The following is a 16,227-nucleotide window of genomic DNA, read 5'->3' as shown; positions in this document are numbered from 1 at the left end:
TTCCACCAGCTGGGGAGTCTAGGACCGGGGGCATGGTCTAATAATTAGAACCAGAGCTTTCAGGAATGAAATTAGGAAACACTTTCACACAAAGGGTGATAGAAGTCTGGAACTCTCTTCTGCAAATGGCAATTGATGCTAGATCAATTCTTAATTTTAAAACTGATTCTTGTTAGGTGGATAGAAGGAGTAATGTTGCTGAAGTCATTTCCTCATTGAATGGCGGAACAGGCTCAGGGGGCTAAATGGCCAACTTCTGTTCCTATGTTCCATTTGGATACTCAATTCTTAACACTTAACATAGAGCAACAGGCCCATCAGACCTCAGAACATTTACTACAAGTCTGAATCTGAAAACAGAACATAATAGATCAGCAATATCTGTCATCTGTAATTGATAAACACCAATAATTTTCTGGAACGTTCACAATCCATTTTGTGCTCGGTATATTCAGATAAAGTGTGAAAAGGGAGTCTCCATTGAAATTTGAGGGCATTCTAAAAGTCAAAACATATAAACATGTATTTGGAACTCACATGCTGGAGTCTGAAAATATTTTACACAGGAGTTCTCCATTACAATAGAAATTAGAGTTTAGAAAAACACAGCATATTTCATCAATCCTAGCAGATTTCCCTGGCGTTACTCATGATGCATCAGTAGATTTGCTGTTTTATAAATAGGAGTGTTATGACATGTGGGGGATATCAGGGCCACCGATTACTACGAGCAAAAATGTCAAATTCCATTTATTAGATGATATTCTGGGATTTTAAAAAAAAATCCATCATTTTTGAAACCAAGAATACAAGGAAAGATTGTATGCAAAATGCACTAATTAGACATAGATATGTGGGGTAGAATTTCCACGGGGGCTCTCTGATCACCCGCCGTAATTTCAGTCAGTGAACACAACTATCCAGCAAGTCTTCCAGTTACTACTCAGTGGCAAGCAGCCATCTCGGAGTTCCGTACATGTCATCTTTCCACATTTGTCATGAACATTCAGCCTCTGCACCCAGCCTCTATGTTGCAAGGCAAAAATAAGCAGTGATTTAAATTTCCCACAAAGTACTGATATTATACATAACCCACAACAGCTCAGTTACAATGATTCTGCTCTACTCCAGTACCAATGAATTGTATCCTAACTAATGTTTCACAGGGGGACTGAATTTTCCCACAGGGACTGGAAACAATGTTGAATGAAAGCAGCCTATCTGTATTCATTTATAAAATAACCTTACTTGCTGAAGCAAGGAGGGAGAAGGGAACGAGAAGGGAGCGGGGATCCCTTATTCTGTGATTGTTTGCACAATCAAGAATGGTTGACCACAGCATAAAAACAGTTTCCCAAGCAAAGAAGATGCCATTAGGAATCTGAAGTGGGAAATGCTGGAGGAATGTCTCTTTGAACTGGAAGGGAGGAAGGAGATGAAGACTGCTACCATGAACTCAGTGGCAGAAGAAAAGAGTGTCTCTGAACAGGCTGGGGAGGAGGGGAAGAAAAGTGTACTATGAAAATTATACAAATCAGATTTAGTAATCAGAGCACCAATACATATCCACAATTTCTCTGCAAGTGGGGAAATAATCCTTCAATTCTAGCTATGATCTTCCACTAAACAGATGATATACTTGCAAGGTTAAGTTATGAAAAGTCTGTGCTTCCCTGCATTTGTATATCTACAGGTTTATAACCTTTATTCAGAGTTGTTTTTGAATTATGAACTTTTTTTTGACAGTGTGTGAACTTTTGCTGGTTTTCTAGCTTGGCATGTAGACTCCAGTTCTCACATGGAATTTCCTTTACTTATTTGCCAAGATTACTTACCTATCTTCTTTATCAACCTTCTTCGTAACTAGTGCTTTGAAGTTAACCAATTGCATGTGTGGAAGGCATGATCCGAAGTCTGAAGGAAAACAACTTTCCACAGTAAAGAAGCAAGATGGTTCACACAAACAGAATTCACCTAGTCAATCCTTCTCAAAAAACTGGGATTATATTGAGAAAATTTTTTTCAGGCTATGACCAATTCTGCTCATGAATGCTGACTAAATGTTTTTTTGAACAACACATACCTTCAAAAAGGATAACGTCATCTTGATTTTTATGGACCAAGTTGCAGATAACAGGAATTACTAGGTTAGGTAATTTCTCCATGTTACACATATCCAATGTATTTGTTGTGCATTGATAATACCACAACAGCCATCACAGGCATCAATGATGCAATTGCTGCCCTATCTTAAGCTTTCATTAGTATTATGAAAATGATTCTGTTTTGTTAAAAAAAAAATTTAAAAAGGAATTTATGGCTAAGCTGAATAAATGATAGACCAGGTATTTTTTTTTTTAAAAACAAGAGCCATCAAGAGGACACTGAGGAGCCAGATTGGCAACAACGCTGCTGCTTGTCCATAGCTCGGAATAGACTTGGAACGGAAACCCTGGTCACGGGCAGAGAAGACACAAGCGCTCCTTTGATTGGACACACCCAGCAGCAGCATAGCTCATCTGGGAGGGCAGAAAACCGACAAGCTTTCTGGTTGCGGGTCAGTGTGATTTTACCTTCTGGAGTGAGATAAAGTCAAGTCTACTGCTGAAGTGCATGTGTGTGTGTTTTACCTTCAGGAGAGAGATAAAGTCAAATCTGCTGCAGAAGGAGAGAATTCCAAGAAGATAAGACCAAAACCCAGCTTCATTGTCCAGCAAAACGCTAAAGATCCTGTGTCAAATCATTTGGTTTCCTGTATTTGAAGAAAGCCTACTAAAAATAATTCTCAATACCACCTGACGAGAACTGTTCTGGGGGATATCGGTGGCCTATATGCATGTGCTCGGAGGTTAGACTGTTTGCCAGTTTTGGTGCAGCGGGTCTCATCTGCTGTTTTCTTCAAGCGTGGGCAAGGTGATCTGTCTGGGTGTTTTTTTGTCTGTAACAGAGCTCTGATCCAAAAATCCCTTTTTATTTTTTCAGTTAACCCATATACATATGTGCGTGAGTGTGAGATGCTAAGGTACAAAGGGGACTTTTAAAAATTTTAATCTGTTTATGTTTTAGTTCATTACTCGTTAAGACTTGTTTTATAATGAACTGATAATTTTGTTGTTCAGTAAAGAAACCTGGTTAGTGTGTTCTATTCTGGGAAAAATAGTGTATATGATTGCCTGTATTAGTAAGTGGGAACATTTTAAATAATATCTTGTGACCTGTGGAGAAGTGGGACTGAATTAACAGTGCACTCCTCCCGCCTCAGTCGTAACATTAGCTCAAGACTGTTATTTGAAGTCTAGGTTTATGACATCACCAGAAATTCTTGTTTAACATCCAGCCTTATTGGGGACGTAATAATCTCATAAAATAATCTAATTTAATAATTAGCTCCAACACAGATGCTTAAGAGTACAATTTGAAGTCGCAGTCCATCAAAGAGGCATCTTGTTTCACCAACCTTCCTACAGTCTAAATAAAATTCATGCACCTCACTGCAAGCCATTATATTATAATTAGCCTCAAAATTAGTACTGAAGCTGTTCCCCATTGTCTTAAAGGATAACCAAACACCAAGCAATCCATGCATCAATAATTCTAATGATTTATTACAACCATTTACAAAACTTTCCTCTTTATTCACCATGTGTACCTCTTTTGACCACGGAAACTTTTCTTTGCCCTATATTGAGACACCTCTACAAACCTGAGGCTTAGGATCTGAGATGTACATGGCTGTTTCTTGGGATTAAAGTGGCGCTCCTCTTAGGCTCCAGATTCTGGGATGGAGAAGGGACAGCCTAATTCTTTGTCGTGGCTCCTTTGCAGCATGGTTCTGCATGGTTGAAGATTTGTGAGGGGTTAATAGAGAGCTCCTTGCTACTGCCATGAGAGAAAGCATGCACACCAGCTACTCCACACCACCAGTAGAGGGAACCGTTCATTACAGTTGATGTGGATGTCTGAAAATGGTCTTCCAACATCTGCAGTTTTTCCATTTAATGACTCCATATTGAATTGACTTGACCTTTCTGGATCTCTCATGGAATGGAGAAAGGTTTTGCAGATGTTCTAGCAGTTGCCACTTTCTCCTCTCCTGTAATGTTGAAATAAAGCTGGGACACTGGACTGGCAAAGTAGAACAACACCATGATAGCTTCTAGCATGCTAGAAATTCATGTGTGAGAAGCTGTGCGTTTCATTGCAAATTACATAGAACACTGAAAGACTGACTGGCCCATGCCAATGTTTATACTCCACACAAACCTCCTCCTCTTCCTAACCTATGCCCATAACACTCTATTCCCTTTGCCCTCATGCATGTATCAAGCCTTACCTCAATACAAACTGCTGCTCTAAAATATTTAAGTAGATGCCTAAGTAGTTTATTTGATTTAAAGTATTACCCAAGACGGGAGGCATGCACTGTTTATTCTAGTTCCACTTCTCCACGGGTCACAACATATGTTGAAATTTTTTCTCACTTACCAATACAGTCAATTATATAATGTATTTTTAATCCCAGAATAAAATACGTCAACCAGGTTTCTTTAATAAACAAAATTATCAATGTATTATAAAACAAGTCTTAACCAGTAATGTAAAGCAATAAACACAGATTGAAATATTAAAGTTCCCTTTTTACTTAGCCACACACACACACACACGTTAACCAGAAAAATAAAGGGATTTTTGTTTTTAGAGCTCTATTACAGACAAAAAACATTTGGACTTAATATGTGCTCATGCTTGAAGAAACAGCAGATGAGATAGGTTGTGTTCCAAAACTGGCATGCAGTCTGGCCTCTAAGTACACGTAGACGGGTCACTGGGATCTTTTGGAACAGTTCTTTTCAGGCGGTGTTGAGAATTAATTTAGCAAAGGCAGGAGAAGAGATGAGTTGACACATTAGACTTCTCAGGGTCTTTTGGAGAAGTGCTGGAAAGCTGAGCTGGGTTGGAAGTTCTCTTCCTTTTTATACAGTTCAACCCCAACTCAAAACAATTCAAAAACAAAACCGACAACAGGTGGTCAGCCTTTCGATCTCCATCAATCTTGACCTGCCACTTCTTTGTGAACAACTTCTCAAGATGTCCAAAGTTCTCTGTTGTTTATTGAGCTGGAAGTCAGGTGGTTTCCCTGAAAGGCTTGTTGTTGCTGGATGCCAGGTGGTTTCCCAGAAAGGCTTGTTCTCCTCAGAAGAACTCAGTGCCCTTTTAAAAAACGTTTCCAGGGACTGTTTTTCAAAGTCAACTGGCCTCTGCATGACCCCCTTTGAAAACGCCAAACATTTCTTCAATCTTTCAAAAATGAATCCTCAAAAAATATATTTAACATAACGCAGAGGCACTTTCATAACACAACTTAGAACTATAGAACACAAATGCTTCAGTTCAATGGTTTTAAACACACTCACCTCTTATGAATGGCTTGATGGCACAGTTTTTGTTAACATTCGGCATGTCTTATGAACTGAAACCTGTGTCTTTTAAAGACTCTTTGGCTGCACTGAGTTAACATAGTCCAGATCAAACAATTAACCCTGATTATGGTAAATTACTTACTGGAGAATAGATACAGTGTACACTGTTACCTCCTGCCAATTCAGAAAGCCAATGAAACATAAAATATATACTAATCATTCTGTATGGCATAACCTGTATCCAAATACACAAAAAAAAGTCACACCAGCAAAAACAAAGGCAAGGTGCTACATAGCAGCACATTCATTAATGTATCATACACAGAATTGAGGTTTAAAGTGTTAGCCCAGCTTCTTTTGCCAAACTTTTGAAAAGACAGTCTGAAGCATTGCCTACAAGGCTTCATCCACCTTCTGTATGTATAACTGTGCCAATAAACAGAATAATGGTTAATACTAGAAGATTCTTGGGTTGCAGTTCAAATATTTTGTCGAAAGTAGTATCGTCAATAATTGTAGATTGACATTCTGAAAGGGAAATTCTCTAACTATGCTTTCTATAAGGTTGGAGGCATTACAGGTTTTTCACAAATAAAGACCCAATCAGAACACACCTGCAATATTGCTATTGAGCAATTTGTTCAGCTGCTGACCATGCACGTAATGAGCTGAAAACAGTAAAAAGTATGTGGGAGATATATATTGCAAGTGAAAAATCCAAAACCTTCATACACAATATAATTAAATGCTTAAAAGGAAAACCTGAACAGCAAGAAATCTGATTTGAGAACAAAAAAATGTTGGACACACAGGTACAGATTCACATTCTGTGTAAAGAACATTCTTGACTTCTGCCAGAATTTTTACCCACTCTTTCCTCTTTGCTGACTAATCTACAATCCATTTCCAGCTTTTAATTCCAATGTAATTAAGTACTGTCCATCATGTTGCAGTACATTAGAAGCTTGGATACATATGATATTCGTAAACTTACCATTACTTGCATTGTACTAATGGAAAAGTAGCAACAACTGCAAATATTCCCAAACTGACATAAGAACTGTGCTTAGTTAATGCTGAGTCAGTGAGTTACAAATATTTACTCCCAAAAGTAATTTTTAAAGAGTACAGGATGGCATCTTTTAGTAAACACTCACACACAAAATACTATAGGTAACAATTAGCAAAATGTGCCAGTTCTAAAACACAGGTGAAACAAACCCCCATCCCCCCAAGTTTTCTCTTGATGACCTACACAAATTTTAAAAAGAATTATTGTTATGTACCTCGCTCTGCAGATTAAGTAAATCCTACATCATCCATTACAGCACAACATTTATGAGCTGAGTTTTTTTTGTTCTATACTTTTCATATTATAAATCTGAAAATATCCACACACTTCAGTCATACTGTGAATAGAATTCAACACAAAATTTATTTCTCTAACTTGTATTTAAAAACTGTTCTAACGTCTAGGTATTTCCCCTCAGAATGTGCATCAGCAACTCAGTATATTAATTACAGCTTTTAGCGAACTGCATTCCAGATATTACTCTTGCTCTTAAATACAGCAGTGAGATTTTAGTAATCCATAATGGTCAGCAATTAAATTTGTTTGCATGTTATCCACCTGCACTATGAAGAACCATCAGTACAATTCAAGATGTTGCCTTTCAAATTTTGAGCTATTTAAGGCTAATGTAGTTACGGGTCCATCACTGGTGATGGAGGTGGGACAGCAATTATTGATAATACAAATTTTAATAATTACATAAAAGCTTACATATGATCTTTCCATAGTACAATATCAACAAATATATCTTGTGACAACACTTCATATTACACCCAGAGAAGTATTTGACTTTTCTTTTCTTTTTGGGCCTCCTTATCTCGAGAGACAATGGATATGCGCCTGGAGGTGGTCAGTGGTTTATGAAGCAGCGCCTGGAGTGGCTATAAAGGCCAATTCTGGAGTGACAGGCTCTTCCACAGGTGCTGCAGAGAAATTTGTTTGTTGGGGCTGTTGCACAGTTGGCTCTCCCCTTGCGCCTCTGTCTTTTTTCCTGCCAACTACTAAGTCTCTTCGACTTGCCACAATTTAGCCCTGTCTTTATGGCTGCCCGCCAGCTCTGGCGAATGCTGGCAACTGACTCCCACGACTTGTGATCAATGTCACACGATTTCATGTCGCGTTTGCAGACGTCTTTATAACGGAGACATGGACGGCCGGTGGGTCTGATACCAGTGGCGAGCTCGCTGTACAATGTGTCTTTGGGGATCCTGCCATCTTCCATGCGGCTCACATGGCCAAGCCATCTCAAGCGCCGCTGACTCAGTAGTTGTATAAGCTGGGGGTGTTGGCCGCTTCAAGGACTTCTGTGTTGGAGATATAGTCCTGCCACCTGATGCCAATTATTCTCCGAAGGCAGCGAAGATGGAATGAATTGAGACGTCGCTCTTGGCTGGCATACGTTGTCCAGGCCTCGCTGCCGTAGAGCAAGGTACTGAGGACACAGGCCTGATACACTCGGACTTTTGTGTTCCGTGTCAGTGCGCCATTTTCCCACACTCTCTTGGCCAGTCTGGACATAGCAGTGGAAGCCTTACCCATGCGCTTGTTGATTTCTGCATCTAGAGACAGGTTACTGGTGATAGTTGAGCCTAGGTAGGTGAACTCTTGAACCACTTCCAGAGCGTGGTCGCCAATATTGATGGATGGAGCATTTCTGACATCCTGCCCCATGATGTTCGTTTTCTTGAGGCTGATGGTTAGGCCAAATTCATTGCAGGCAGACGCAAACCTGTCGATGAGACTCTGCAGGCATTCTTCAGTGTGAGATGTTAAAGCAGCATCGTCAGCAAAGAGGAGTTCTCTGATGAGGACTTTCCGTACTTTGGACTTCGCTCTTAGACGGGCAAGGTTGAACAACCTGCCCCCTGATCTTGTGTGGAGGAAAATTCCTTCTTCAGAGGATTTGAACGCATGTGAAAGTATTTTAGTCCTTGTAATGCTATAATAAACTACTATGCAGTTAATTTTTCCCCCCGCTTCTGGTAAAAGTGCTGCCTTTAGGTTCATATGCTGTTCCACAGGCACCATCAACCCTCCAGTATATTCCTCAAGTTTTTCATATGGATGCCTTATGAATGAGTGTTGGTAGGTTATACAATTACGGGAGCTATCACGGACAAGCCTAATCTTGCCTTTACCCATGGCCCTTAGTTTGTGATCAACAGAGGAAGCTAATCCCTAGTTCTGGAACAGAGGTCAATTATGCTAACTCAGCGCAGACCAAGCATTGTTACTGGGATCATCTTGACTGCATGACTCGATAGCCTGATTCTAATTTTTAAAAGAATTAACTATATGACCACAGCCTGATTGTACAGAACCATAACACACACATGAACAAGTCTTTTGCTCCATCATGTTTGTGGTGATGTTTTTCTCCACAAAAGGCACCTAGTTTAATCCCACTGTCCTGCTCACTCACCACACCCCTCAATATTGCTCCCTTTCAATAAACTATCTATTTCCCTTTTTAAAAGAATTTATGGATTCTGCTTCAACCATAATTTATAGCAGAGAATTCCACATTCTAACCACCCTGTAAATAATTTATTTCTAACCTTGCTTTCATTTAAATTTTGTGACCATCTTAATTTGTGCCCTCCCGTTACTGTCTCACTTATCAATGGAAACTATTTCCCTTATTAAAACACTGCAAAATCCATTAGGTCAGTTAATCCTACCCCATTTAAGTGAAAAAAGACAACTTCTCAAGTTTACCTTTGGGCTGAAATTTATGGTACCGTCTCCGACGTAAACAATGGCGGCCCACAAACACGGGCCGCACTTCACAGAGCCGCCGCAATATTAAACGCAGCGGCTCATGTCAAAGGAGGGGCGGACCGCCTCCCCCACCCCCCCCACCGATGACGTGGAGGGGTCAGGCAGTCAGTCCCTGGCAATGGCGTCAGCAGCCTTTGCGCAGGCACTGATGCCATTTTTAAAGGTCGTCAAGCCCTTACATTTAATTTAAATTTTTAAAGAGAGATGTTGCAAAAAATTTTTAAAACAGTTAATGTGCCCTTCTCCCAACACCCCCCCCCCCAATAACCATTCAATGCATTACCTATCCTCTCCCCGCCCAAAACACATGCCCTGCCCACCTGACCTTCCACCCCCCCCACAAAGTTCATAAAGTGTAAACTTTACCCCCTCCCACCATCCCCTACACCAATGAAATTACTTTGATGCCACTCGCTCCCCACTCCCGCACTGAAAAAAAAACTTATCTGCTCCCCCCTCCCCACCAGTGTTCTGCCTCTGATCCCCAGATGGGGATCCGAAGGCGCGAGAGTGCCGGCCACCAGCACCAATATCGCAGCAGGACAGAAGGCCGTGGCGAGAAGGTAATTAATGCCTTTATTTAAATGTATTTACTATGTAAATTTTACTCCCAACGCCAAATGGCGACGGGGCTGCCAGGAGGCCTTGCCGCCGCTGGCAATATCAGGCCGGCTTTCCTTGCGTTGAGGCCCACGGCAGGCCTCTGCCGGAGGCATTTTCCCGCCCCGACCTGCCGCCGCCACAGCCCCTAACGTCAGGAAGTCTGTAAAATTCAGCCCTTTATAAATGTAACCCCTCAGGCCTGTTAAAATCCCAGCCAATCTACCCTCCAACATTTTCATTGCTTTTATATGCTTTGTACATTCAGGTGCTATTTCTTCCCTGACTTGTCTCAGGATCCTTAGAAATAAGCTATCAATGATTTGTTTACTTTAAAGGTTATGGCTTAAGGAGGGACAGGAACAGCAGCTCAACGTTCCGGCTTACAGGGTTTTCTGATGCAATAGGGAGGGGGATAAGGAGGGGGAGTGGCAGTTTTAGTCAAAGAAACTATTACAACTGTGAAATGATATAGAACTGTAGAACAATTACAGGAGGAGTCCATTCAGCCCATCATGCTGGGCCAGCTGAAAAAACAAGCCGCCCAATCAACTCCCACCTTCCAGCACCTGGTCCATAGCCTTGCAGGTACATGTCCAGGTAAGTTTCAAAAGAAGAGGGTTTCTGCCTCCACCACTGTTCCTGGCAGTGAATTCCAGACACCCAACACCCCCTGGGTGAAAAAGTTGTTCCTCATGTCCCCTCCAATACTTCTACCAATCACCTTAAATCTGTGCCCCCTGGTAACTGACCTCCCCGCCAGGGGTAACAGGTCCTTCCTGTCCACTCTATCTAGGCCCCTCATAATTTTGTACACCTCAATTAAGTCTCACCTCAGTCTCCTCAGTTCCAGGGAAAACAACCCTAGCCTCTCCAATCTTTCCTCATAGCTGTAACTTTCAAGCCCTGGCAACATTTTTGTAAATCTCCTCAGTAGTCTCTCCAGAGTAATTATGTCCTTTCTGTAATGTGGTGACCAGAACTATACACAATACTCCAGCTGTGGCCTAACCACGTTTTATACAGTTCCAGCATTACATCCCCACTTTTGTATTCTCTACCTCGGCCAATAAAGGAAAACAATCTATTTGCCTTCTTCACCACTATCTACCTGTTCTGCCACCTTCAAAGGAGCTGTGGACATCACTCCAAGGTCTCTCACTTCTTCTACCCCTCTCAATATCCTCCCATTTATTGTGTATCCCCTCTCTTTATTTGCCCTCCCCAAATGTATTACCTCACACTTCTCTGGATTGAATTCCATTTGCCACTTTACCACCCACTCAGCAAACCATTGATATCATTCTGGAGTCTACGGCTATCCGCTTCACTATTAACTTACACGGCCAATTGTTGTGTCATCAGCAAATTTCCTAATCATGCCTCCCACATTTAAGTCCAAATCATTAACATACACCACAAACAGCAAGGGACCGAACACTGAGCCCTGTGGAACGCCACTGGAAACAGCTTTCCATTCACAAAACCATCCGTCAACTACTCCCGTTTGTTTCCTGTCCCTGAGCCAATTCTGGATCCAACCTGCTACATTCCCCTGTATCCCACCGGCTTTCATTTTACTCACCAGTCTGCCATGCGGGACCATGTCAAATGCCTTACTAAAATCCATGTAGACCACATCCAATTTTGTACCCACCTTGCTACATTTCCCTGGAACCCATGGGCTTTGTAAAAAAATAAATCCTTGCTAAAAATCCATGTAGACCACATCAACTGTACTACCCTCATCAATCCTCCCCGTCACTTCCTCAAAAAACTCAATCAAGTTAGTAAGACACGACCTTCCCTTAACAAATCCATGTTGACTATCACTGATTAATCCGTGCCTTTCTAAGTGACAGTTTATCCTGTCCCTCAGAATTGATTCTAATAATTTACTCACCACCAGGGTCAGACTGACTGGCCTATAATTAATTGGCCTATCCCTCGCACCCTTTTTAAACAATGGTACAATGTTCGCAGACCTCCAATCGTCTGGTACCTCGCCTGTATCTAGTGAGGATTTGAAGATGATCCTCAGCGCATCTGCTATTTCCTCACTGGCTTCCTTTAACAACCAGGGATGCAAACCATTTGGCCCTGGTGATTTATCCACTTTCAAGGATGTCAGATCCTCTAGTACTTCCTCTCTCATTATGCTCATCGTATCTAATATTTCACACTGCTCCTCTTTAACTACAATGTCTGCATCAATCCTCTCCTTTGTGAAGACAGAGACAGAAATCTCATTAAGAACGCTGCCTACATCTTCTGCAATCATGCACAAGTTCCCTTGCACTTCTCTGATAAGCCCTACGCTTTTCTTAGTTATCCTCTTGCTCTCAATGTACTGACAAAACATCTTTGGGTTTTCCTTGACTTTATCTGCCAATAATTTTTCACGTCCTCTCTTTGCTTTCCTAATTTCCTTTTCACTTCACCCCTGCACTTTCTATACTCTTCTCGGCTTTCTAAAGTATTAAGATATGTTGGAAGGTTCATCAAATGAGGCCATATAGATTGAGCTAAGGAACAAAAAAGGGGCAATCACACAGCTGGGAGTGTACTATACACCCCCAAACAAACAGTCAGAGGGAGACAGAAGAGCAGATATGTAGGCAAATCTCTGAAAAGTGCAAGAACAATAGGGCAGGAATAGTAGGGGATTTTAATTACCCCAATAGTAACTGGGATAGTTTTAGTGTGAAAGGAATTGAGGGAGCAGAGTTCTTGAGGTGCAATCAGGAGAACATTTTTGCCCAGTAAGTAGCAAGTGCAACAAGACAGGGTGCAGTTTTAGACTTAGTTTTAGGAAATGTAGATAGGCAGGTGGAAGGAGTGGCAGTGGGAGAGCATTTTGGTGGTAGTGATTATAATTCAGTCAGTTTTAACATAATTATGGAAAAGAACAGAGACAGAACAGGAGTTAGAGTTCTCAATTGGGGCAAGGTCAATTTTGCTAAACTGCAGAGTGATTTAGCAAAAGTGGACTGGAAACAGTTACTTGAACGTAAATCAGTGTCAAAGCAGTGGGAGCCATTCAAAGGGGAGAGTCAAGGGTTCAGAGTAAACATGTTCGCACAAAGAAAAAGGGTGAGACGGCCAAATTTAGAGCCCCATGGATGTAAAGGAGCTTACAGGATAAATATAAGGCAGAAAAGGAAAGCTTATGTCCGACACCCGAGAACTCAATACTACAGAAAGCCAAGAGGAGTATAGGAAGTGGAGGGGTGAAATCAAAAAGGAATTAGGAAAGCAAAGAGAGAGCATGAAAGAATGTAGGCAAGCAAAATCAAGGTGAACCCAAAGATGTTTTATCAACACATTAAGAGTAAGAGGATAACTAAGGTGAGAGTAGGGCCCATAAAAGACTAAAAAGGTAACCTATGTGTAGGAACGGAAGATATTGGTATGGTTCTTAATGAGTACTTTGCAGCTGTCTTCATAAAACAGGGGAACAATACAGATATGTAGTTAAGGAAGAGGGGTGTGAAGTATTGGATGTGATAAACATAGGGAGAGAGGAAGTATTAATGGTATTAGCATCCTTGAAAGTTGATAAATCACCAGAGCTGGATGAAATGTATCCCAGGCTGTTAAAAGAAGCAAGAGAGGAGATGGCGGAAGGTCTAACCATCATTTTCCAGTCCTCACTGGATACAGGTGTGGTGCAGGAGGATTGGAGAATGGCTAACATTGTACCTCTGTTTAAAAAGGGAGCGAGGGATAGACCGAATAATTACAGGCCAGTCAGTCTAAATTCAGTAGTGGGCGAATTATTAGTTTATCTTGTTTCTCAGAAGCGATTCTGTCACTTAGAAAGGCACAGGTTAATAAAGGATAGTCAGCATGGATTTGTTAAGGGAAGGTCTTGTTTGATCAATTTGATTGAATTTTTTGAAGAAGTAATAAGGAAAATAGATGAAGGCAGTGCAGCTAATGTGGTCTACTTGGATTTTAACAGGGCTTTTGACAAAGTTTTACATGGCAGACTGGTTAAAAAAAATAAAATCCCATGGGATCCAGGGAAATGCAACAAGGTGGATACAAAATTGGCTCAGAGGCAGGAAACAAAGGGTAATTGTTGATGGGTGTTTTTGCAACTGGAGGGTTGTTTCCAATGGTGTTCTGCAGGGCTCAGTACTGGGACCCTGCTTTTTGTGATATATATTAACAATTTGGACATAAATGTAGGGGGCATTATCAAGAAGTTTGCAGCCAACACAAAGATTGGCCATGTGGTAGATAGCAAGGAGGATAGCTGTAGGAAGTTATTGATGGTACGGTCAGATGGGCAGAAAAGTGGAAAATGGAATTCAACCTGGAAAAGTGGGAGGTGATGCATTTGGGGAGGTCAAACAAATCAAAGGAATACACGATTCATGGGAAAATACTAAGTGTAGATGAAGTGAGGGGCCTTAGAGTGAATGTCCACAGATCCCTGAAGGTAGCAGAACAGGTCGATATGTTGGTTAAGAATGCATAAGGAATCCTTTCCTTTATTAGCCGAGGTGTAGAATATAAGAGCAGGGAGGTTATGCTGGAACTATATAACTCATTGGTTAGGCCACAGCTTGAGTACTGTGTGCAGTTCTGGTCACCTCATTACAGAAAGGATGTAACTGCACTAGAGGGTACAGAGGAAATTTACAAGGTTGTTGCCAGGACTGGAAAAATGCAGCTACGAGGAAAGATTGGATAGGCTGAGGTTGTTCTCCTTGGAAGAGAGAAGGCTGAGGGGAGATCTGATTGAAATGTACAAAATTTTGAGGGGCCTGGATAGAGTGGATGTGAAGGGTCTATTCACCTTAGCAGAGAGGTCAATGACTAGGGGGCAAAGATTTAAAGTGATTGGTATAAAGATTAGAGGGGAGATGAGGATCCAATTTTTCACCCAGAGGGTGATGGGGGTCTGGAACTCTCTGTCTGAAAGGGTAGTTGTGGCAGAAACCCTCAACTCATTCAAAAGGAGTCTGGATATGTACCTTAAGTGCCATAATCTGCAGGGCTACGGACCAAATGCTGGAAGGTGGGATTAGAATGGGTGGATTGTTTTTCAGCTGGCACAGACACAGTGGGCCAAAAGGCCTCATTCTGTGCCTTATACTCTCTATGATGCTATGATTCTAAGTTCGAGTAATTTCTTTAGCATCATTTCCCTTTGAATAGTAAATTTCAGTAACTGTAATAACCCAGCTCGAGGCTCTACAATCCAGTTGTCCACCCTTGCTATGAACATACAAACATACAAATTCAGAGCAAGAGCAGGCCACTTGGTCCATCGAGCCTGCTCCGCCGTTCAATAAGATCATAGCTGATCTAATTGTAACCTTAACTCCACATACCTGCCTACCCCCATTAACCTTTCAGCCCCTTCCTTATCAAGAATCTATCTACCTCTGCCTTAAAATATTTTAAGACTGCTTCCACTGCCTGTTGCGGAAGAGAGTTCTAAAGACTCATGACCCTCAGAGAAAAAATTTCTCCTCATCTCTGTCTTAAATGGGCAACCCCATATTTTTAAATAGTGACCCCTAGTTTTAAATTCTCCCACAAGAGGAAACTTCCTTTCCACATCCACCCTGTCAAGACCCCTCAGGATCTTATCTGTTTCAATTAAATCGCCTCTTACTCTTCTAAACTTCAGCGGATACAAGCCTAGCCCGCCCATTCCAGGTATGAATCGAGTAAACCTTCTCTGAACTGCTTCCAACGCATTTGCATCCTTCCTTGAATAAAGAGACCAATACCGTACACAGTACTCCAGATATGATCTCACCAATGCCCTGTATAGCTGAAGCATAACCTCCCTACTTTTGTATTCAATTCCCCTCGCAATAAACAATAACATTCTATTAGCTATCCTAATTACTTGCTGTACCTGCATACTAACCTTTTGTGATTCATGTACTCGGGCACCCAGATCCCTTTGCATCTCAGAGCTCTGCAATCTGTCACCATTTAGATAATATGCTTATTTTTTATTCTTCTTGCCAAAGTGGACAATTTCACATTTTTCCACATTATACTCCATTTGCCAGATCTTTGCCCACTCACTCAATTTATCTATATCCCTTTGTAGCCTCCTTATGTCCTCTTCACAACTTACTTTCCTACCTATCTTTGTGCCATCAGCAAATTTAGCAACCATACCTTTGGTCCCTTCATTCAAGTCATTTATATAAATAGTAAACAGTTGAGGCCCCAGCACAGATCCCTGTGGCACACCACTTGTTACAGCTTGCCAACCAGAAAATGGCCCATTTATACCTACTGTTTCCTGTTCGCTAACCAATCTTCTGTCCATGCCAATATGTTACCCCCGACACCATGAGCTTTTATTTTCTGCAATAA

At 41.4% G+C, this 16,227-nt stretch overlaps 1 protein-coding gene across 5 annotated transcripts in view; it reads right to left on the bottom strand.

Moving 5' to 3' along the window:
• Positions 1-16,227, bottom strand: part of LOC137377667 (BCL-6 corepressor-like protein 1) — a 355,666-nt gene that overhangs the window by 189,249 nt on the left and 150,190 nt on the right. The gene's annotated exons all lie outside the window — the stretch shown is intronic.

This window comes from Heterodontus francisci, chromosome 15 (assembly GCF_036365525.1).
Source record: "Heterodontus francisci isolate sHetFra1 chromosome 15, sHetFra1.hap1, whole genome shotgun sequence".
Taxonomy (NCBI): domain Eukaryota; kingdom Metazoa; phylum Chordata; class Chondrichthyes; order Heterodontiformes; family Heterodontidae; genus Heterodontus; species Heterodontus francisci.
This window is presented reverse-complemented; position numbering and strand designations above follow the sequence as displayed.